Source organism: Neophocaena asiaeorientalis, unplaced genomic scaffold (genome assembly GCF_003031525.2).
Source record: "Neophocaena asiaeorientalis asiaeorientalis breed wild unplaced genomic scaffold, Neophocaena_asiaeorientalis_V1.1 scaffold155, whole genome shotgun sequence".
NCBI lineage: Eukaryota > Metazoa > Chordata > Mammalia > Artiodactyla > Phocoenidae > Neophocaena > Neophocaena asiaeorientalis.
Genome location: NW_020173040.1, coordinates 565,961 through 588,680, shown reverse-complemented (window position 1 = coordinate 588,680; position 22,720 = coordinate 565,961).

The following is a 22,720-nucleotide window of genomic DNA, read 5'->3' as shown; positions in this document are numbered from 1 at the left end:
TTTTGGCTGTGTTGGGTCTTCATTGCTGCATGCAGGCTTTCTCTAGTTGTGGCAAGCAGGGCCTACTCTTCGTTGTGGTACACAGGCTTCTCATTGCGGTGGTTTCTCTTGTTGCGGAGCATGGGCTCGAGGCGCATGGGCTTCAGTAGTTGTGGCACATGGGCTCAGTATTTGTGGCACCCGGGCTTAGTTGCTCTGCAGCATGTGGGATCTTCCCAGACCAGGGCTCAAACCTGTGTCCCCTGCATCGGCAGGTGGATTCTTAACCATTGCACCACCAGGAAAGTCCCAGTCATAAGCATCTTAACTGTGATTGTTTTAATATATCTGGGTTATATCAACACATGTCTTCTCTGATCCACGTTCCCTTTCTAAAATGTTTTTGTTATTTTTAGTTTTATCTTTGTTATCACTTTATCCATAAAACACTTGCATAATTAACTTGTTAATCTACATCTTTATTCTTTATATTTAACTTCATCATATCACTCCTTTTGTAGATTAAAAAAAATAACATTTTAGTTTTCACATCTTGACTATTGTAAATGTTGCTGCAATGAGGACGAGAGTGCATATCTCTGAGATCTTGATTGCAGTTCTTTTGGATGCATACCCAGAGATGGGATGGCTGGATCATGTGTTAATTGTATTTTTAAATTTTTGAAGAATCGTCCTACTGCTTTCCATGGTGACTGCAACATTTTGCATTCCCACCAACAGTTTCTGATGGTCCCCTTTTCTCTACATACTTGCCAGTACTTATTATTTCTTGTGTTTATGATGATAGCCATTCTAACAGATGTAAAGTGATATCTCATGATTTCGATTTACATTTTCCTGATGATTGGTGAATGTGAATTTTTTTTCATGTACCTATTGACCATATCTTTGTCTTATTTGAAGAAATACCTATTCAAGTCCTTAGGCATTTTTTCAATTGTTTTTTTTTTTTTCTCTTGAGTTGTAGGAGTACCTTATGTATTTTGAAGATTAATACCCTATCAGATATATGGTTTTATTGCAGATGTTTTCTCTCATTCCATAGGTTGCCTTTTCACTCTATCGAATGCTCCCTTTGCTGTGCAGAGCTTTTAAAATTATGATGTAATCCCACTTGTCTATTTTTTGTTTAATTGCCTGTGGTTCTGATGTCACGTCCATGAAATTATTCTCAGGATCAATGTCATGAAGTTTTTCCGCCTATGTTATCTTCTAGGAATTTTAAAATTTCAGGTCTTATGTTTAAGTCTTTAATCCATTTTGAGTTGGTTTTTGTGTATGCTGTAATATAAGGCTCAATTTCATTCTCTTGCATGTGGATACTTATTTTTCCCATTACCATTTATTTACTGAAGACACTGTCCTTTCTCCATTGTCTATTCCTGACACCCTTGTCAAAGATTGGTTGACTGTATAATCTGGTTTTATTTCTGGGCTCTATATTCTGTTCCACTAGTCTATATATTTGCCTTTATCCCAGCCTACTGTTTTGTTTACCATGGATTTGTAATATATTTTGAAATCATGAAGTGTGATGCCTCTAGCTTTGTTCTTCTTCTCAAGATTCATTTGACTGTCCAAGGTCTTTTGTGGTTCCATATGAATTTTAGAATTTTTTTCTATTTCTATAAAAATTGCCAGTGATACTTTGATAGGGATTGCTTTGAATCTATAGATGGCTTTGGGTACTATGGGCATTTTAACATTATTAAATCTTCTAATCCATAAACACTGGATGTCTTTTCATTTTGTATCTTCTTTAATTTCGATCATCAATATTTTGTAACTTTTATTATACAGATTTTTACCTCCTGAGTTAAGTTTATTTCTAAGTATTTAATTCTTTTTAATGCTGTCATAAATGGATTTGTTTTCCTAATTTTCTTTTCAGATAATTTTTATAGGTATATAGAAATGCAACTGAGTTTTGTAAGTTAATTTCATATTGTGCAACTTTACTGATTTTTATATTGTAACAGTTTTTTGGTGGAGTTTTTGGGATTTTCTACTTAAAATATCATGCTGTTTCTAAACAGGGACAGTTTTATTTCTTCCTTTCTGATTTAGATGATTGTTATTTCTTCTTCTTGCCTAATTTCTCTGCATAGAGTTCCACATATTATATTGAATAGAAATGGTGAATGGTGAATATATTGAATGCAGTGGTACTTCCTTTCATTTCTCCTGAACTTGGAGAAAAGATTTTATTTTTTTCACTGTTGAGTAAGATGTTAGCTCTGGGCTTGTCATATATGGTGTTTATTATGTTGAGATATTTGCCTTCTTTAACCAATTTGTTGAGCGTTTTTATCAAGAAACAATGTTGAATTTTGTCAAATGCCTTTTCTGCATCTGTTGACATGATCATATGATTTTTATCCTCTATTCTGTTAATGTAGTGTATCATCTTTATTGATTTGCACAGTTGTTTATAGTTGACTCATGGATTTTTTTCTTTTTCTTTGGCATCAGGTGTAATGTCATTTCTTTCATTTACAATTTTATTTATTTGAGTCTTCTCTCTTTTTTCCTTAGTCCAGTTAAGGGGTTGAAAACCAGCTTAATTTTCCAAAAACAAGTCAGTTTTGTTGATTTTTTTCTTCTGCTTTTCTATTTTCTATGTCTTTTATTTCTGCTCTGATCTATGCTGTTTCCTTCCTTCTGTTTCTTTGGTCTTCGTTTCATCATCTTTTCCTATTTCCTTGAGGTGTGAAGTTAGGTTGCTTATTGGATATATTTCCTTTTTTAATGTAGGCTTTTATCACAGGAAACTTTTCCTCTGAATATTGCTTTTGTTGAATCCCATTAATTTTGGTATGTTGTGTTATTATTTTCAATTTGTTAAGGTTTTTTTCTAATTTCCTTTTTGATTTCTCCTTTGACCTTCTGGCTCTTCAAGAGTTTGCTATTTAATTCCCACATTTGTAAATTTTCCAGTTTGCCTTTTGCTATTGATTTCTACTTTCATCCCATTGTGGTTAGAGGAGACTCTTGGTACGATTTTAATTTTCTTAAATTTGTAAACATTTGTTTTTTGATCTAACGTGATCTATAGTGGAAAATTTCCCTGTGCATTTGAGAAAAATGTATATTCTGCTGCTGTTAAGTGGAATGTTCTGTGTATGTCTGTTGGGCCCATTTGGTTATAGTGTTGTCTTCTGTTTCTTTATTGATCTTCTGTTTTGATGTTCTATCCATTAAGAGACAAGGAAGGGTATTATATAATGATAAAAGGATCAATCCACTAGAAAAATATAATTCTAAAAATATATGCATCCAACATCAGAGCACCTAAATATATCAAGCAAACATTGACAGAACTGAAAGGAGAAATAGAAAGCAATACAATAATAGTAGGAAACTTCAATACCCCACTTTCCATAATGAATACATTTTCTGAAGCCTTTTATGTCTGAAATTGTGTTTCTTATGGGTGATAATTTGGTTTGATATGGAATTCTGTCTTGAAAATTACCCTCCCTCTGAAATTGAGATAATGTTCCTTTGCCTTAAAGAATGAATATTGCCAATGTTGTCAGTCTATTTTTTACTCTTTTGAAGGTGAGTTTTTCTTTTTTTCTTTCTGAAGAAGCTGAGCTGAGAAGCTCTTAAGAGCATCACTTTGTCATTGACATTCTGAGTGTGGCTCATTAATTCATAATGCTTGTTGCTGAGTATGCCCTTCAGCATACTGAAATCTCATGTTTCTTCAGCACTTAAAAATGTAATTTTTATTTAAAAAAATAGTTTAGCTATAATAGTTTGTTCTCTCTTATATTTTCTCCATTCTCTCTCTGCATCCCCTATAAAATGCATATTGCCATTCTTCAATTGTTTTGCTTTCTAAGATTTTTCTCACCTGTTTTCTACACTTAATTTGTTCTAATTCTATGATTGTTTTTAAGTTTATTGTGTAGGCATTCTATTGATTTTTAAATTTTAATAATATTTTATGTAACAGTGTACAGTTTGCTTTCTCACTAATTACTAATATCTCTGCATAGTTCCTTTCTTAGAGCAACCTGTTTTTATTTATTTTATGTTTACCTTCCTCAAGTTTTCCATGAAATATTAAATTTTTAAGAATTCTCTTGGTGCCTTAGTGACAGTTTTTCTGACTTCAGTACTTTGTTGTTGTATGTTTTCATATTTATCTTTGTGGTGCTTATTACCCTAAAATTTCTGGTAATAGATGTGTGCTCATACCTTAACATGAAAAAAGTTTTGATTAATATACAGTGCTGACATTTTTTCCTTTTCTCCCCACAGTCTGGTAAATCAGTTGTTTATAATAAACAGGGAAGCTGTAGGAAAGCTCTCTGTAGAGGGGTTGCCATGTGAATTGCTAAGCTTCTGTTCAAGTTGGCTGCATTGGCAGTTGGTAAATTGGCTGAGACCGTTCTCTTGTGCCAAACTAAGGTGTGATCTGCCCTGGCATGCCAGCATCTCTACTGGGAACAGAGCCCTCCACAGCAGATTAGCTGAAGCATTTTAAACACTTCCTTCTTTGTGTGTGCAAGAGCTGCTTGAATTTGAGGACTGAAAGTCATGAGTGTAAAATAGAACCTGTACAGCCCTTCTGCAAATAATCTACATATTTAATAACCATCCTGATTACATCTCTACCCTCTCTGTGCACCAAACAATAAGTTAGGAACTTCTCTAAAAATATCTCTGTTTACTTTGAATTTTCATGTATTTGTGCATATTTGAGACTTATTCTCTTTTCTCTGGTTAATCCATTAACGTGGTCCCATGTTTTTTCTATCTCACACAAATTTGCTAAAATATCTAGTCTGCCCATGCTCATACCCCTATTCTTAGAGCTATAGTGGATGCATTCCCATTCATACATTTTATTTTTATTCCACTTGGATTTGGTAAAAATCAGAATTGGACATGTATGATAAATTGTTATTTTGCACCATTGTCTGTTTACTGCCTTATGCCAGTGAGAATTAGATGAAAAATGTTATGGCTTATCATGGCAACAATGATTATATTCTGTATTTTTTCTATCAACTTACTCTCAACATTAATTACATATTTTTACCAGAATTACCAGCAGTTCTTTCTAACCTTCATTTTATGAGAGATGATTTATTAAATATTCAGTGCTATGCTTAGCCCCTAACATTTGGCATCAAGCCTACCTACAGGTTGCATGGTTTCATATACCCACATTCATGTATATTTACATACCGGAGAAATTCTCATACATGTGCCTGAAAAGATGTAAACAAACATGTTCATGGAACACTTCTTATAGTGGGAAACAAGTAATCTGAATGTTTATCAATAAGGAAATACAGAGTCTGTGTAATTTATCCAATAAGATTTTTAAATAATATAGACCAGGCAACAGCATTAAGATACATCCCAACATATTAGTATAAACCTCAGAAGTACATAGTTGTATGACAACATCAGGTTGCAAAATAATTATACATCATGAAAACATTTATGTGCATGTTTAAAGCATGATCCAAACAATTATATCTACAAATTGTAAATGTGATCCTATATGTGTACATGTGTGTATGTATGGTGTGTGTGCATGTGTGTGCATGTGTGTGTGTTTTCTAATGGGCCAGAAAAATACACAATGACATATGAGTGCTGTTGCCTCTTGGGATTCACATGTTATGAGAAGAGAAAGGGATTAGGGTATTTGTTAAAATAGATTTAAATTTTATCTCAAGTTTTTTAGCTTTATTGAGATATTGATATAAAATATATGTAAGTTTAGGGTATGCAGTGTGATGACTTGATGCAACAATACATTGGGAAATGATTACCACAATAAGGTTAGTTAACACCTCCCTCACATCACATAATTACTTTTATTTTTGCAGTGAGTACATTTAAGATTTACTTTCTTAACAAGTTTCAAGTATGTAATATAGTTTTAAATGAACTATAGTCACCATGTTGTACATTAGTTCCCCAGAACTTATTCTTCTTATAACTGAAAGTTGTGCCCTTGGACCAACATCTCCCCAGCCCCTGTCAATCACCAGTCTACTTTCTGTATCTACATTTTTTTTTTGATTCCACATATAAATGACATCATATATCATTTGTCTTTGTCTGACTTACTTCACTCAGCATAACGCCCTAAAGATCCATCCATGTTGTTACAAATAGCAGGATTTCCTCTTTTTTAGGGCTGAATAATATTTTTATTGTATATATACCAAAATTTCTTTATCCATTCATTCAGTAGTGGACATTTGGGTTATTTCCATATTTTGGCTATGATGAATAACTCTGTAATGAATATGGGAGCGCAGATATCCCTTTGAAATAATATTTTCATTTCTTTCATATATATACCCAGAAGTCGGGGTGCTGGACCATATAGTAGATATATTTTTAATTTGGGGGGTAACCTCTATACTGTTAGTGGCTGCACCAATTTACATTCCCATCGACAGTGTATTAGTGTTCCTGTTTCTCCACCTCTTCATCAGCATTTATCTCTTATAATTTTAATGATAACAATTCTGAGAGGTGTGAGGTGATCTCTCAATGTAATTTTGATTTGCATTTCCTTGATTATTAGTGATGTTGAACACTTTTTCATTTACCTGTTGGCTGTTTTTATGTCTTTGGAAAAATGTCTATTGAAGTTCTTTGCCCATTTTTTAACCATACTATTTGTTTTTCTATTGCACTGTATCTGTTCTTTATGTATTTTGGATATTAACCCCTTAGCAGATAAATGGTTTGCACATATTTTTACCCACTCCATAGGTTACCTTTTTATTTTGCTGATTGTTTCTTTTCTTGTGCAGTAGCTTTTAAGTTTGATGTAGTCTCACTTGTTTATTTTTGTTTTGTTTTTTTTTTGTGTGTCTGTGTGTGCATTTGGTGTCTTTTTCAAAAATATTTTGCCAAGACTGTCAAAGAGATTTTTCCCTATATTTCTTTTAGTAGTTTTACAGTTTGGGATCTTAAATTTAAGTCTTTAATCAATTTCAAGTTATTTTTGTGAGGTGTATGAGATAGTTGTCCATCTTTATTATTCTGCATGTGGTGTCCAGTTTTCCCAACACCACTTATTGAAGAGACTATCCTTTCCCCTTTGAGTCTTCTTGGCTCCCTTGTCAACTATTAGTTGATCTTACATGCTTGGGTATATTTCTGGGCTCTCTTTCTCTTCCATTGGTCTATGTGTCTAATTTTTTGCCAGTTCCAGACTGTTTTGATTATTATAGCTTTGTAAAAAGAATTGAAATCAGGAATTGTGTTGACTCCATCTTTGCTCTTCTTTCTAAGGATTGCTTTGGCTATTCTAGCTCTATCACGGTTCCATAGGAATTTCAGATTTTTTTTCTATTTCTGCAAAAAATGTTATTGGAATTTTGATAGGGATTGCATTGAATCTATCAAAAGCCTTGGGTAGTATGGACATTTTAACAATATTAATTTTTCCATTCCATGAACAGGAGATATCTTTCCATTTATTTGTGTTGTTTTCAACTTCTTTCATCAGTGTCTTGTAATTTTCAGTGTACGGATCTTTCACTTACTTGCTTATATTTCTTGTTTTTTCAAAGCTAGAAACAAGTAATTGTAGTAATAGAAATATAAGTATTTAAATGTTATTCTAATTTGTTTTTATATTTTTCAAATTTAAACAAAACACTTCTCCATATAATTATAAAGATTTAACTTTTTCTAAGGATTGAAAATGAATTTTAATTTTTTTATATTTGTGGGTTTTTTGTTGACATTTGAAACTAAACTGATGATAGGTTAATATGTCAGTTGCCTAATGAATTTTCTTTTCATTGTATTAATAAAGTGATAAATTAGAACTTAGTAAGACCTTATGTATTTAAGCAATAACAGACCATGAATTGTTATAGAGAAAGAAAAATCTATCAATTAGGGCATAGGCATGTGGGCTTCCATGGTAATGAGTTTATTACAGAAGCAAGGTTTTATAATCAATCCTAACACATAAAACTTAAAGAAGCTGTCTTTACAAAGGCATGTGGTCATGTAGACCTCTTTTCTGGTTTAGGAATGTATTTTCTAGCCAGGGGAAGGGAAAGAGTTGATCCATATGTGGACAAAGATCTTCATTCTCTTTTGCCCAGATTTCTATCAATCAGAGTCAAATAAATAGACTGAGAATTAGGTGACTTTAAATTTAGAGCATTTGCATTATTCAAGCGATACTGTGGAGATTCAAAACTTCTAAGTTTCTAACCTTCTTTCTAGAAATACCCAGAGACGGAAATGGGATGCTTTTCTCTTGTGTGAAAGTGTGCATCACCAACCAGGTAAGTGAAATTCTTACAACTGAGCATCATCACCTCCCAACTCTATCCTGCCCACCTGGAAAGATCAAAATACAAGTTTGATATTGCAAATGAAAAGTTCCACACTGGGGCAGGGCTGTCAGCAGTTTTATTTAAATTCACAGGGCATAAGTATCATATCACATTTTCAAAAGTGTTTAGGGGGCCTATTCTTCTGTCTCATTTCATTAATTCCCAAAGACAGTGAAAGACAATGCAGATGAGCTTAATTATTATCTTCTTCTGCTTGAGCATGCTATGAGAAAAGATTAAGGGGAGGCGGAAGAGGAAGAGATGAAATATCCATGACACAAATTAGTATTTAGCATACATTTTGAAATCATGCTGTTTCTGCCAGCTTCAGTGCTTCTCTTTTTGGACATAGAACAGACCCAAACTCTTCATTTTTAGCTCAATTATGTTACTATCTATATTTAAAGCACATTTACTCCTAGGTTTCTGATATCTCCAAATGCCCTGCACTATATAATTTTGCATAGAAAGAATTAAACATGATTAGGTTAAAACATACAGAATCCTGCTGTAAGAGCTAACACATACCCTTACCATTCTTGCCATTATGCTTTAAGCATAGGAAATTCTAGGCTTTGAGCTTACCAGTTAAATAGGAACTATGATATCATCAAATTGCCAAATTAAATAAGAAATATATTCATACAGTATGGAAAATGAGTTGCCACATTTAGATATCTATTTCAATTCTCACAGAAATAACTTGATGAAAGCACTTTGTTTAGTGCTAAAATCTAAGAATGACTCAAAGTAATGCAAGCCAAAAATTATACATATTCATGTCAACCAACAGCAAACAGATTTGAAATCAATGCCCTCCTTCATTACTAAACAGCTTCCAAGCAGTAGCTGAAGTTCAGAGAAGGCACATAAAGAGCAGAAGCAGAAACTCACCCTTGTTCCCCAGAGCCCTCCCTGTATGCCCAATTTCTGCCACTGAACCTTTTCCATGAAACTCCTTTAAGGTTCTGTAGTGTGGGTACCTTTTCACTCTATGTCCTGCCAAAATTTTAGTATGTCAAAGACCCAAGTGTCTGAATGACTGAAGAATAAACCTGGTCTCAGGCCTTGATAGCAACCCCAGGTGTTCAAATTTGGGATTTGGAAAGTCATAGTAGCTAAAGGTTATTTCAGATGTTGGTTAAGTTTCTATGACCCAGACTGAAGAAACAAATATCACCGAAAAAATGTTGTGAGATCTTCACAATCCACGCTTATGTCCTTTTCACGGATACTCAAATTGAGAAGGTGAATCATCCAGAAAATTGTGAGTTTTTGCTTTAGAATTAATTGCTACTTATACACTTCTTTATCTCTTTCATCCTACACCAAATCCCCTCTAGATGCCTTTATGCAATTCTCTCTGTCCTAGAGCAGCCACTGAGAAAACATTCCAGTGTCTACTTCAGGAACTTCTAGGATGGCGATGCATACATGTGGCCATCACTCCGTCCTTCTGCCCCTTGGGGCACCTCATGCAACAAAGCAGCTTTACCAAGGCCCCCTGTGTATGCAGGAAGCTTTGCTTCTCCATGGAGATGGTATTACCAAGGGCTCTGTGAGGCATATGCATCTAGTCCTGCCACCAGCACCCAGGAATCAGCAACAGTGCTGTGAATGTCCCCTCTGCTTGGCTGGTTCTGCAGCCAGGGCTTTGTTCTCTTAGCCACAGCCCTTGACAGGCAACCAGACCGAGTAGCAAGGAGAACCCCCACCAAGTCCCTCAGAAGAGCCTGGCTTCAGCCATTTGCCATGTCTGGGAGAAGATGGTAAACCTAGTGGCTTTTCATTTCACCAAAAGAGCAGACTCGCAAGCCCATTTACTACTGGTGCAACTCAAAAGATAGGCATTTCTTCCTCCTTGTTATCTTCAGGCCAACATCTGTCTGTGTTAGCAGACAATAGGACAGTCCTATTGTCCTATTGTCTGACTGTCCTATTGTCTGCTAACACCATGCAGACACATCCATTCTATAACTTTGCTGTTAATACTGAGCACGCGATGAAAAATCAGTGGACATTTAAGTGAATAAACAGCTGGAAGGAGTGAGGCCAAACTACTCCATCTCCTGCCACTGCCATAAATCCATGAAGGGAACCCTGTCATACATATTTTCTATTCGATAAAAAAGATCTTACTGTAGAAAGCTATGAAAAAAAAGGAAAACTGTAAAAAAAAATGAATAATTGGAAGTGAAAATAATTATAAATTCAAAAATGCATCCAAGAGAGTTATTAACATAAGGACCCTGATAACATTTTAAATGCCGAGTTAGGAGACCATATTGGGAGATTGCTCTATGACATGGAGTAAAATTATTAAGAAAAATGAATGTTATGAGAGAAAACCTGAGAGCCATGGAAAAGAATAAATGTAAATCTCTGTAAGAAGTCCAGATGAAAATGGAGTAATCAAAGACACAGTGAAAAAACACTTTTCTGAAAAAAAAAAAAAAAAAGTAAGGGGCTTCCCTGGTGGCGCAGTGGTTGAGAATCCGCCTGCCGATGCAGGGGACACGGGTTCGTGCCCCAGTCTGGGAAGATCCCACATGCCGCAGAGCGGCTGGGCCTGTGAGCCATGGCCGCTGAGCCTGCGCGTCCGGAGCCTGTGCTCTGCAATGGGAAGGGCCACAACAGTGAGAGGCCCGCGTACCGCAAAAAAAAAAAAACACTTTCTGAGGTAAAAGGGAGATTTGAAAATAAGATAAACATATTCTAGTAAAATGCATAATTTTAAGGATGAAGAAAGAATCAACAAACTTCCAAATAGAGAAAATAAATTATGTAGAAAGGGAAGATCAAATTAGCATCAGTCTTATCAACTCTGATAATGGTAACACCTCACAGGAAACCGTGAAAGTTCAATTTATATAACTATCCTATTTCATTGGCAAAAACAAAACCTATGTAAGTTATGTATTTATTATTGTTATTAAAAAATGGTAACTGCCATAGCAGAGTAAAATAGTTTTGGTACTACCAGGAGATTATAGAATTGTGATCTGAGCATTTTAGAACAGGTTAAAAATGTTCTTCATGGCTTCAGAGGGGAAGAAAAAGACATTTCAGACAAACATGGAATAGACACACTTTTAGAACAGTAGACACTTGTGAAATAAGCATCTGAAATCTGTCAAATTAAAATTGAATCAGGAAAAAAAGCCAAAGGCAAGGGCTGACATGACAGAATAAGAGCAATGAAATGAATACATTTCTGATGTTAAATTTAGAAAAGTTGATAACAGTAATTTTAAGTATAATGAAATTGTTAGTAATATGCTATTACATTTTCATAATAAATATATTATTAAAATGAGTAATCACCTGGCACTAAAAGTCTGGATAGGTTTAATAAAATAGGGATATGGGTATAAGAGAATCATAGCATAACACTTTGCTAAAAGTCTCACGATGGGATATTATATATTTCTTGATTTTGATAATTATATTTTTGTTTACTTATGTTTCATAAATCAAAACAGTCCAATAGTGAAATAAAAACTGTTTATTGAGATATTTAACAACTCAGCCAAAGCAAGAGAAAGAAAAATGAAAACACAGAAGAAATGATAAAAAGAAAATATAATGAATAAGTCCTAGTACAAAAAAATTTACAAAAGGATTTTTTTTAATAAAGGAATAGGAAAATTTATAATGTAATAGAGTATTCCATGCAAGGATGTAATTGTCTTTTAATTTATGTATCAAAGACAGAAGTACAAACTATTATTACTACTATGTTTTACTTCACTGGTTTTGGGTGCGAAATAAAGTTTATTTTATTTTAATTTGTATGCAATTTTAAAGTACACTTAACTGCACATATTTAAGCTGTACAGTTTGATCAGTTTTGTATTCATCTGTAAAACCAAAATCAAGATAACGCAATCTATTTTATTTCAATGTGTAAACCATGGTGACTTCAACCATAAATTTTCCCTAACAGGATGTATCCTTCGTCAGTCTTTATCCTTCTTAAGTATATTAGGTAGATTCATTTCCTAGGGCTGCTGTAACACATACCTCATACTGGGTGCCTTAAACATCAGAAATTATTGTCTCACCGTCCTCAGCTGGAAACTGAGACCAAACCATTAGCAGGGTCGATCTCTCCTGAGGTCTCTCTCCTTGGTGTGTAGACCGTCGTGTTCTCTCTGTGTCCTCCCATGCCCATCCTTCTGTGCGTGTTTGTGTCCTGATCTCCTCTAATAAGGACAACAGTGATATGGGATTAGGGCCCCACCCTAATGACCTCCTATTAACTCAATCGTCTCTTTAAAGACTGCCTTCAAATGCAGTCACATTCTAAGCTCTGGGGAGTTAGAATTTCACATAGGACTTTTGATGGGACACAATTAAACCCATAACAGTGGAGATTCCCAGAATCCCAAATCCATCTGGTGGTCATTTTCTTCCCACCAGTCATCCGTCTCAGCTCATTCACCAACAAATAACTAATGATAATGCCGAATCACTCACTTATTCATACCATGCATTTAGTGCTTCTGAAACTGTTCTGTTTAACCCAAGGTGGCTGGGTGTTTGTGGGGTGATGGAAGCTGAGTAGAGAGGGATTTATACTTGGAAGCTGCAGAACCTGACCCTGAAGTCAGATCCCCTTTCGCAGTGGGGAGAGAGGAAGGAGATGAGGACCTCACACCCTAAATACTGAGAAATTTCTTGGTGATTTAATACTTGAAAGTCAGGGCAAAATTCTCAAGCTCTTTGAGTCTCACAAGTTACAATTGAAATGCAAATCAAAACTACAATGAGGTATCACCTCACACTGGTCAGAAGGGCTATCATCAAAAAATCTACAAACAGTAAATGCTGGAGAGGGTGTGGAGAAAAGGGAACCCTGTGGGAATGTAAATTGATACGGCCACTATGGAAAACAGTATGGAGGTTCCTTAAAAAACTAAAAGTAGAACTACCATATTACCCGACAATCCCACTACTAGGCATATACCCAGAGAGACACATGCACCCCAGTGTTCATAGCAGCACTATTTACAATAGCCAGGACATGGAAGCAACCTAAATGTCCATCAACAGAGGAACGGATAAAGAAGATGTGATATATATATATATATATATATATATATATATATATATATATATATATATATATATATATATATATATATATATATATATACACACAATGGAACATTACTCAGCCATAAAAAAGAATGAAACTGGGTCATTTGTAGAGACGTGGATGGACCTAGAGAGTGTCATACAGAGAGAAGTAACTCAGAAAGAGAAAACCAAATATCATATAATAACACATATATGTGTTATCTAGAAAAATGGTATAGATGATCTTATTTGCAAAGCAGAGATAGAAACACAGACTTAGAGAACAAATGTATGAATACCAAGGGGGAAAGGAGGAATTGGGAGACTGGGATTGACACATACACATTATGGATACTATGTATAAAATAGACAACTGATGGGAACATACTGTATAGCACAGGGAACTCTACCTAATGCACTGTGGCAACCTAAATGGGAGGGAAGTCCAAAAGGGAGGGGATATCTGTATGTGTGTGGCTGATGAATTTTGTTGTGCAGTGGAGGCTAACACAACATTGTAAAGCAGCCATACTCCAATAAAAATGAATTTTAAAAAATTTGAGCTTTAATATAAGTTGTGCCCAGCCCAGAAGAGCAAACTCATATAGCCAGCTCCTCGATTTGGGAGAAAATGTCAATGTTGATTGTTGTGTAGCACTGTGGAGTTTGTGGTTGCTTATGTAGCATCATCATGGCCTTAGATAACTAACTGATACATAAATTGGTTCTGAGGAGTAAGGTGCTGACATAACAAAAATTTTTCATGTACAGACCTGGCATTTAGACAGGAGGTGGGGATGTAAGAAAAACTGTGAGCAAGTTACTGGAAATTTTTGAGGAAAAAGTACTGACGGAATTGTCATTGGAGGCTCCAGAATGGTGAGCCATCTTATGTGTTTGAGAAATAATTGCAATTCTGTCATTTGCAGTAACTGGGAAGATGGAAAATATACCTAATGAACTGTTAAGAGTTGGCTAACAGGACCTCCAGCCAGAATATTGAAAGAGCTTGATTTCAGATGAATACTAGAAGGTTTGAAAACCACAAGATGAGTGAAATAAAGAGCTGGCCAATTTTTAATTCAAATTTAGAGGCAGTGTATAGAGGTCTGGTCTTTTGGGTTTGGAAAATAAAGCTGTTTCTCATCTTTCATCTCTCTCCAGCCAGCAAAGGGCTCTCAAAATAATATATAGCCTGGGGCACAGATCAAATCAATGGTGTGGCAGTAAGAACCTTTGTTAGGATCTCTGGAAGATTTGAGGCAGTGCCTAATAGACACTTTGAACTAAACAAAGGACTTCAAAGGGCTGACCCCCAGCAGACTGACATGTCCAGAAGAGCACAGATCAAGACTAAAGAGTTTGTTTGGAAAAGAATTGTGAGTTTGTCTTTTTTTTCAAATGGATTGAAATTGAATCAGATACAAAGAAGTCTGCAGGTTTTTCATGGGAGTTTCACAGGCTCAAGGGCCACAGACATGGACTGAAAGGTACTGAAATTGTCGAAACACAAAAGGAGCTCTGAGCTCCCAGCTTTCCTTGAGCAGGAAGCGGACTAAGGAGTCTGCTCAGCTGCCAACATGAACCGTTTCTGCAGAATTAGCCATTTAAGGTGATGGCTAAGAAGGACAGATTTCTCAAAGACCGAATCTAAGAACCATGGGGGCCATTTCCAGGGCAAACAGGACCCAATCAAGGCACATACCCTCCTAGAAAGGGAATAGTGTCAGCATTTGCCCTGCAGGATTACAGAATTTCTAAGGACCAGAGACTGCTTTGTGTTTTTTTCTCTTTTTTTTTCTTCCCCCTTTCAAGCAATCTTCAGTTGGGCCTGTTTCTGTGGTTGTTCTGTCTCATCATTGTATGTTTGGGATGTGGGGGAAATAAGTTGTCTTTTCAGTTCCCAGGTCTCTAGACCATGTACTGTCTCCAGACAGCAGGGTACACATTTTTTTTTTCAACTTCGTCTTCAGGGACTTCATATGGGTGCCTTGAAATTGGCAGTGCAGGGACTTCATATAGGTGCCTTGAAATTGGCCTTGGCGGGAGTATTTACATCAAAGAGTTCAACTGATGCTACAAATCAGGGTTGTTTTCCCCCAGAGAATTAGTTGTTAAATATTTATGAGCACACTACCATGCCTGGATGAAGAAGAGCCACTTCTGAACCTGACAAAGATGATAAGGTCTTCAACTTCAAGCCAAACGCAGTGATTGAATGAGACTTTTGAAGGACTTAGGAGTGTATTTTTACACGAGAGAAAGTGAATAATTGAAGCCAGAGGGCCGGTGATGGTAGATTGATTGCATTGATGGCCATAACTAATGGCCTCTGGTCTCCATGCCCTTCTCAATATGAGTAGTTGCTCCATTCCATAGCAGGTTCTGTTTTCTCACCCTGTGAATCAGGTGTGGAGGACAAAATGGTGCATGGGTGTCCCTGCAGGCCTTGTTTTCTTCTGTTGGCTGACTTGCAGGGTTCTCTTGATTTCATCTGGAAACCAGATGGTCTGCTGGAGAATGAGTGTCCATATGGGGTATGATCATCTCAGTTGGGGCCTCCTAGGTGACTCTTCCCAGTGACCAGACAGCTGGACAGAGATGTACCACTGAGCCCAGACAGGGTCAGCCAAGCCTGGCCCAGAAGACCAAAATAAACTGACCCATTGAATTCTAAGTATTTATAGATAATAATGTGAACATTCTTTGATTCTTGAGTTAGTCTATACATAAGTGGAAAATTGCAAGTGAGTTATAATTTTTCTATCTTGAAACACAAGATTTGTAGGGACTTATAAGTGATTTTGTAAGCCATTATCTGTATATTTCTTTTTATTTAAGAGGAGACCAACTTATTAATCACTATATAATATGTTGGTCATCATTCTACATATTTTAAAAGAAGCAATGAAAATATTTCACCCTGAAGGATTTTTCAATTTACCTGAACAAAATGTTTGAGGCAGAACTGAGCAATCTTCTCTAAGAGCTGTGTCTCACTTTGGTCTTTCTGCAATTATAGATCCAATTGTTCACCCATCTTTATATCTTTCATTCTAACTGGAAAATGATATTTCCATGCAAATTATTCATACATAAATACCATTAGCTTAAATTTTAGTTAAACTGTTATAGTGTATTGAACATTAACTTAGGATGGAGTCTTTTCAAAAAGTAAAACTAAAAAAAAGCTACAACCACCAGCAACACAGTTATCTCAAGCACTCAGTCCATGATCTGGGTGTTTTGTTGTCTAGTTAACAGGGCACTTTTCAGAATTAGATCCCCAGTTAGTGTATTTTTAATGTCGATTACTAATTTCACTCATTTTGTGTAAAATCATCATCTTTTTGTGAATTCATAGAGTCTCACTCATATGATTTGCAGGAAAAAGGAGAGTATTATGAACCCCATTTGAATGTTTTGGAATTCTGTAATTATTAGGTTTAAGTGTTATCAGACAGAAACACAATGTTAAAAAGGATTAGTTTTTAATAATTTGTGCATCTTCATTATCAATTAACTAGTAAATTAAACCTCAAACTTATCTATTCTTTTTGTAGCAAACAATAACAAAGAAAAATAACAAAGAAAAATTCATATTTATACAAATTATGACTTGGACATGCTATGGAGAGTGAAGACACAGTTATGGAATAGGAAGACTTTGTCTTTGCTAGTGCAGAAATTAATGATTTCAAAATAACTTCAGGGAAATTTAAAAATATGTAAGAAAAATTCACTTTATTATGGAATTTTTATCTCAGATTTTTATCTCAGATTTAATCTATTTCTTGTCCCAATGTGAAATTTTATATTCTAAAATGTGTATTCAGTGGACTTCATTATGACTATAAGAAGCATTGTCTTTATTTGTAAATTTGACTCATGAAACGAAGGACTATTCATATTAAAAAGTTCAATTCAAGTTCTGCCACAAGAAATCATTTTTTAAATAAATGAGATATTATTATTACTATTATAAATAGTATTAATAATTATTAACATTCATGTTTTGTTAACACTGTACATCATTACCTAGGGGAGTAAATAATGTTATCACATCCACTATAAGTTGTTTCTGTATTGAATGTAAAGCACCACATGACTACATTAACATTTTTTTTCAAAGGGAATGTTAGTGTCATGGTTAGTATCACAAGTTTTATGATAAAATAGAACCCAGAATTTTTTTCCTTCACTTAGCTCATTATTGTCTTTGAGTAAATTACTTAAAATCCATAACCCTTATTTTTATTTGAAAAAATCAAAATGATATAATAATGATAATGGCTATATAAAAGAAACATTGAGAATAATATTAATAATAATGGCTATATAAAAGAAACATTGAGGAATAACTACTATATATAAACAGGAAAAAATACAGTAAGTAATTTCCCAGAAAGGAGTTGAAATAAAAGCACAAAACAGGCATTTTCTCCACAAAACACTAATGAAATTAAGAATAGTGAAAAACAAGGATATGATAAAAGCATATAGTGCTTTGTATTTGAAAAATTCATGGCTTAGAAAATAAATAAGATGTTTTTCTTTATATTTCTTTTTATCCTTAGAATGGCCACTTAGGACATATCTCGTTATGAAGAAACACTTCCCTGAAGTTCAATTATGCTTTCGGTTTAACTTAATTTTTATACTAATGTGGACTTCAAGTAAAATTAAATAACAGTATTAAATACCATGCAGACTCCAATTCCATGTATTAGTGGAGGATTGTTCTCCCTGTGTCTCTAACACTACCCAGCAATCCTCCAGATTCTGTTTACACACACACACACACACACACACACATGTGAGAGGCCCGAGTACCGTAAAAATAAATAAATAAATAAATAAATAAATAATAATAATTACTTGATAAAAATTGTAAAACTGGAATTTGGGGTAATTTGTTATTTCTTTCTTATATATTATGCCTTGCTTGAATCTCTACAAAGAGTTTATGTCCTTTTTTCAAAAATAATAAGATTACTAGTCTATTAAAATTAAACAGCAATTATTAAGTAAGTGTACAAGTGTAAAGTGAGTTATTTCAGAACAAATTCTTTTTCCCTCTCTTTGTACTTATCAGTGTGTCACAGAGTCTTTCTTTTCCTTCTCTCCTTATAGTTTGTTGTCTCTTCTTACTCCTGTTACATCTGTGTAGGAGATCTATGGTGATATCAGATGTAAGAAATATCATTCGTGAGATGAAGATGGCTGTGTTAGTGACCTCCACACTTTTCACACTGATCATTCTAGAGTTTTCAAGATGAGTTATCAACACGTTCTTTCCTTAACTTCTGTTTCTATGGCAACATTTCCTCCTAGCTTGCCATCTATATGCGGTTTATTTTTCTATTACCTACATTTACTTATTACATGTTATTTTTTTAACATCACCCCATTACTTCTTTTTACCTTCCATCTTACCTAACTCCTGGCTCCAGGGTTTGAAGAGTTTAGGTATCTCCACACCACTAACTCCAGTCAGTATTTATAAGGATGGGACACATGCTTCTCCTAGCTTAGATTCTTCTCCATTCTCTTCTCCAAATTCTTTACTAATAAAAAATTTATTGTAACCTTTAATTTTCTTCAATTTAATTTAACTTGTTTCTAGCTCAGTTTATTCTTGGTTGTTTTTGAAAAAAGAGTCCCAGTGTTGACACAGCAACAGCACAACATTTCTAGTCGCTGTTACTAAGAAACACAACTCTTGATTTCATATGGTTCAGTTCTTAACTCTTACAGAAATTATTTTCTGCTGAGCAGTCTTCTCTTTTCCAGGAGTAGGGTTTTTTATTTTATTTTTATTTCTTTCCTCTAACATTTTGAAAAAGAAGAAGACAAGCTCTTAATCTCTGAGACTTTTCTAGCTTTTCTGGTGAAGGCATGGGATGCTGTGAGTTGATTTCTAATGAACCTCCAATAGTCTGAGTCTGTATAAAAGGGTTAGCATGACCCATGATCTTGAACTTTAACAGAGGTTAGATTGTTTTGAACCATAACCACATATGTTAAATATAGTTAAAACATTTAGTGCAGCCATCACAGATTCAAACATAAGCACGTGTTTTATACCGTTACTAGATGGTAAGTGGATGCTTTGAGGAAGAGCGGGAGCCCAGTTCTGAGGAGACCTGGGCAGGGCACTGTGTGGGACTAACCAGGATGCTTAGAGTCTCAGAGGGACCCGACTCATTGGGAATCTGCACGGCGGGCAGAGGTGGGAACCCCAAAGGACAGTAGGTGGCCACTGTACATTGCAAGAATGACTACACCAGGACAGTCGTGGCCACAAGAAATTGCCTGGGGGAGAATTACCAAAAGTGAACGGTGGTTACAAAATCAACCCACCAAGTGAGTTACAGAGTCCAGTGAATGGCACTAGATATTTATAGACATGCTCAGATCAATTTGGAGACCTTTGATGGCTAAGTATGCCTATATTGTTCTTTCTTTTTAAATTCAGGTCTTACAATGACAGTTTGTTAAGCAATAAATGAATGCTGCTGGTCAGCCACCATTTTCATGATGCTCAGATAACCAGGGGGAATTCGTGTCACAGGAAAAACTGTGAATTTGTTACAAATGATTTGTCTTTTCTATTTACTCTTCTGCCTTCCACCGTTAAGCTACCATATTTTGTAAGTGATGGAAAGGAGGAGGAAAGGAGAGGGGAGGGGAGAAAGGAGAGGAGCGGAGAGGAGGGAGCATCTCTGCAGTCCACTGAGAAGCAGTATTGACGTTCCTTGTGTGAAGCATATCTGGGCTGTTCACAAATTTACAATGATACCTGTCACCCTTTAGGTTGGGTGCAGCCATGTGAATTGCTTGACCAATTAAATGTGAACAAATACAAAGGATGTCACTTTCTAGGCGTCACGTTATAGCTAGGAAGCATTTTCTATATTCCTTTTTCTTGCTTGACAATGGAAAGCATGCATTGAGCATATATACACTTGTGTTGTAAAAATTCATTGAGATTTGGGGATTTTTCTTAATGCAGCTAACTGTACACATCTTGACTGATACATCATGTTAGTTCCCTAAAGAACAGATGTTTCCTTTCTTTCATGATTGTGTTCCAAACCTAATGTTCTTCTGATTGTTCTGCCGCAAGTGGTTGCTCTAAACTAAGTATGGTAAAAGGAGGCTGAAATTTCAACTCATCAAATGCACCCTTCCTGTTTCATGAATTCCAGTCTTACCCAGTACATAACACCATCTTGACAGGCTTTCTCAATTTTTGAAAAAAATATTAACTGTGCCCAGAAGACATTTTTCTTCCATTATGAAATGGTGAAATGCACAAATGTGTTAGGACAGGAGAAGGTAGAGGTCTCACAAAGTGCCTCTATTCTGTATTCTTTACTTTTGGTGACTCTTTTCTTACCATGTACTAGTGCGCTGCTGAATCCTCAAATTGGGAATGCTTTCATTCTGTGTTTTCAGGACCAGTTCAGACGGGGCATATGACTTCCTGTTTCAACACTGGACTTGTGTTCAGCATCTCCATTTCCTCCCCATGTTGCTACCATATTCTCTTTGATGGTTTTCATGGTATTCTTATGCATACTGTAATTTTAAAATACTGTTAACAGCAGTCTGAGGGAATTGAAGGGAAAGAAGGGGTGCAAGACAGATTTGCAATGATTTGTATGAAATTATTCCATTATTAAAAATTCAGTTACTGTTCTTATGTAATGTATGCCAACTTCATCAAATATAGTCTTTTACTACATGTCTGAACAAGCCTGTGTTAAAGGTTTGACCATTCCTCTGGATACATTATCTATCACATTTCATTTGTCTGAATACACATGGTCTATGATTCAATTTTAGGAGGTGTCATTTATAAAATATGCAGTTCCCTGCTATTTGGGAAAACTTTATCTGGGAATTATTAATATAATTCACTTGGTAATAACACCTTCAGATTTGGTACAACATACATTTTCTGTGTGTATTAACAGTAATGAAGAATAGGCATTATAGTGGTGCTACATTAGGGAAAGATAAAACGCCCCATTGGGCTTTAAAAAGGAGCCCAGTACAAATGTGACATTTACTTAACTATAGAGCATGAATGGTAATGCTACAATTATGTTAAGAGCTGTAGAAGTATTATTAAAATCTTTTAAAACAGCCAGTCTCTGCCCACCCCCCCTTGGAGGCTTGCTTTATCCTTTTATGAATCGTTTCTGTTGTAGAGTCACCGCTTTGGCTGCATCAGCCGGTCCAGGGCCAGGTGCTGTTGGGAAAATTATACAATTTGATGACTGCAGTCTGGAATCTGAGGCAGTTGATTTCCAGTAGAAAAAATGAAGTTCTTTCTCATACTGTGTTCACTAACCATGCATATCTTGGTCCATATTTCTAGTGGCATTATTTGGTGGTGTTCATAACCTGGTAAACATCTGCTCATTGTTGGTATGTGGCTTTGTTTTTGTTCTGGTTTCGTTTTTTCGTTTGCTTTTACTTTGATAATTTTTATATGCTTTTTTATTTACCACACTTATAATTTTAGAGTACAGATAATAGAAGAGAGTCTCTTTATTTTGAATATGGCATCCAGTGGCAACTGAATACACTGAATATTTTCTCTTGAAAAGTCACCAAAGTGAGTAAAAAAATTAGTCAAGTCCCCTTTATTTCTATCCATGGCTAGAAATTACAACCTCTTTGGAGGATTTTTTTTCAGTGACTAACTATTGGAAGTAGAATAAACATTGTCGTATAGAGCCTGCATATCTATCCACTGTATGATTTCTCAAAATTCTTTAAATTAAAATTAATAGGAGGACCTTCAAGATGAAGGAGGAGTAAGACATGAAGATCACCTTCCTCCCCACAAATACATCAAAAATACACCTACATGTGGAACAACTCCTACAGAACACCTACTGAATGCTGGCAGAAGACCTCAGACTTCCCAAAAGGCAAGAAACTCCCCAAGTACCTGGCCATCTGGCTGACAGGGTCTTGGTACTCTGGCCGAGTGTCAGGCCTAAGCCTCTGAGGTGGGAGAGTTGAGTTCAGGACATTGGACCACCAGAGACCTCCCGGCCCCAAGTAATATCAATCGGTGAGAGCTCTCCCAGAGATCTCTGTCTCAATGCTAAGACCCAGCTCCACTCAACAACCAGCAAGTGCCAGTGCTGGACACCCCATGCCAAAAAACTAGCAAGACGGGAACACAACACCACCCATTATCAGAGAGGCTGCCTAAAATCATAATAAGTTCACAGACACCCCAAAACACACAACCAGATGTGGTCCTGCCC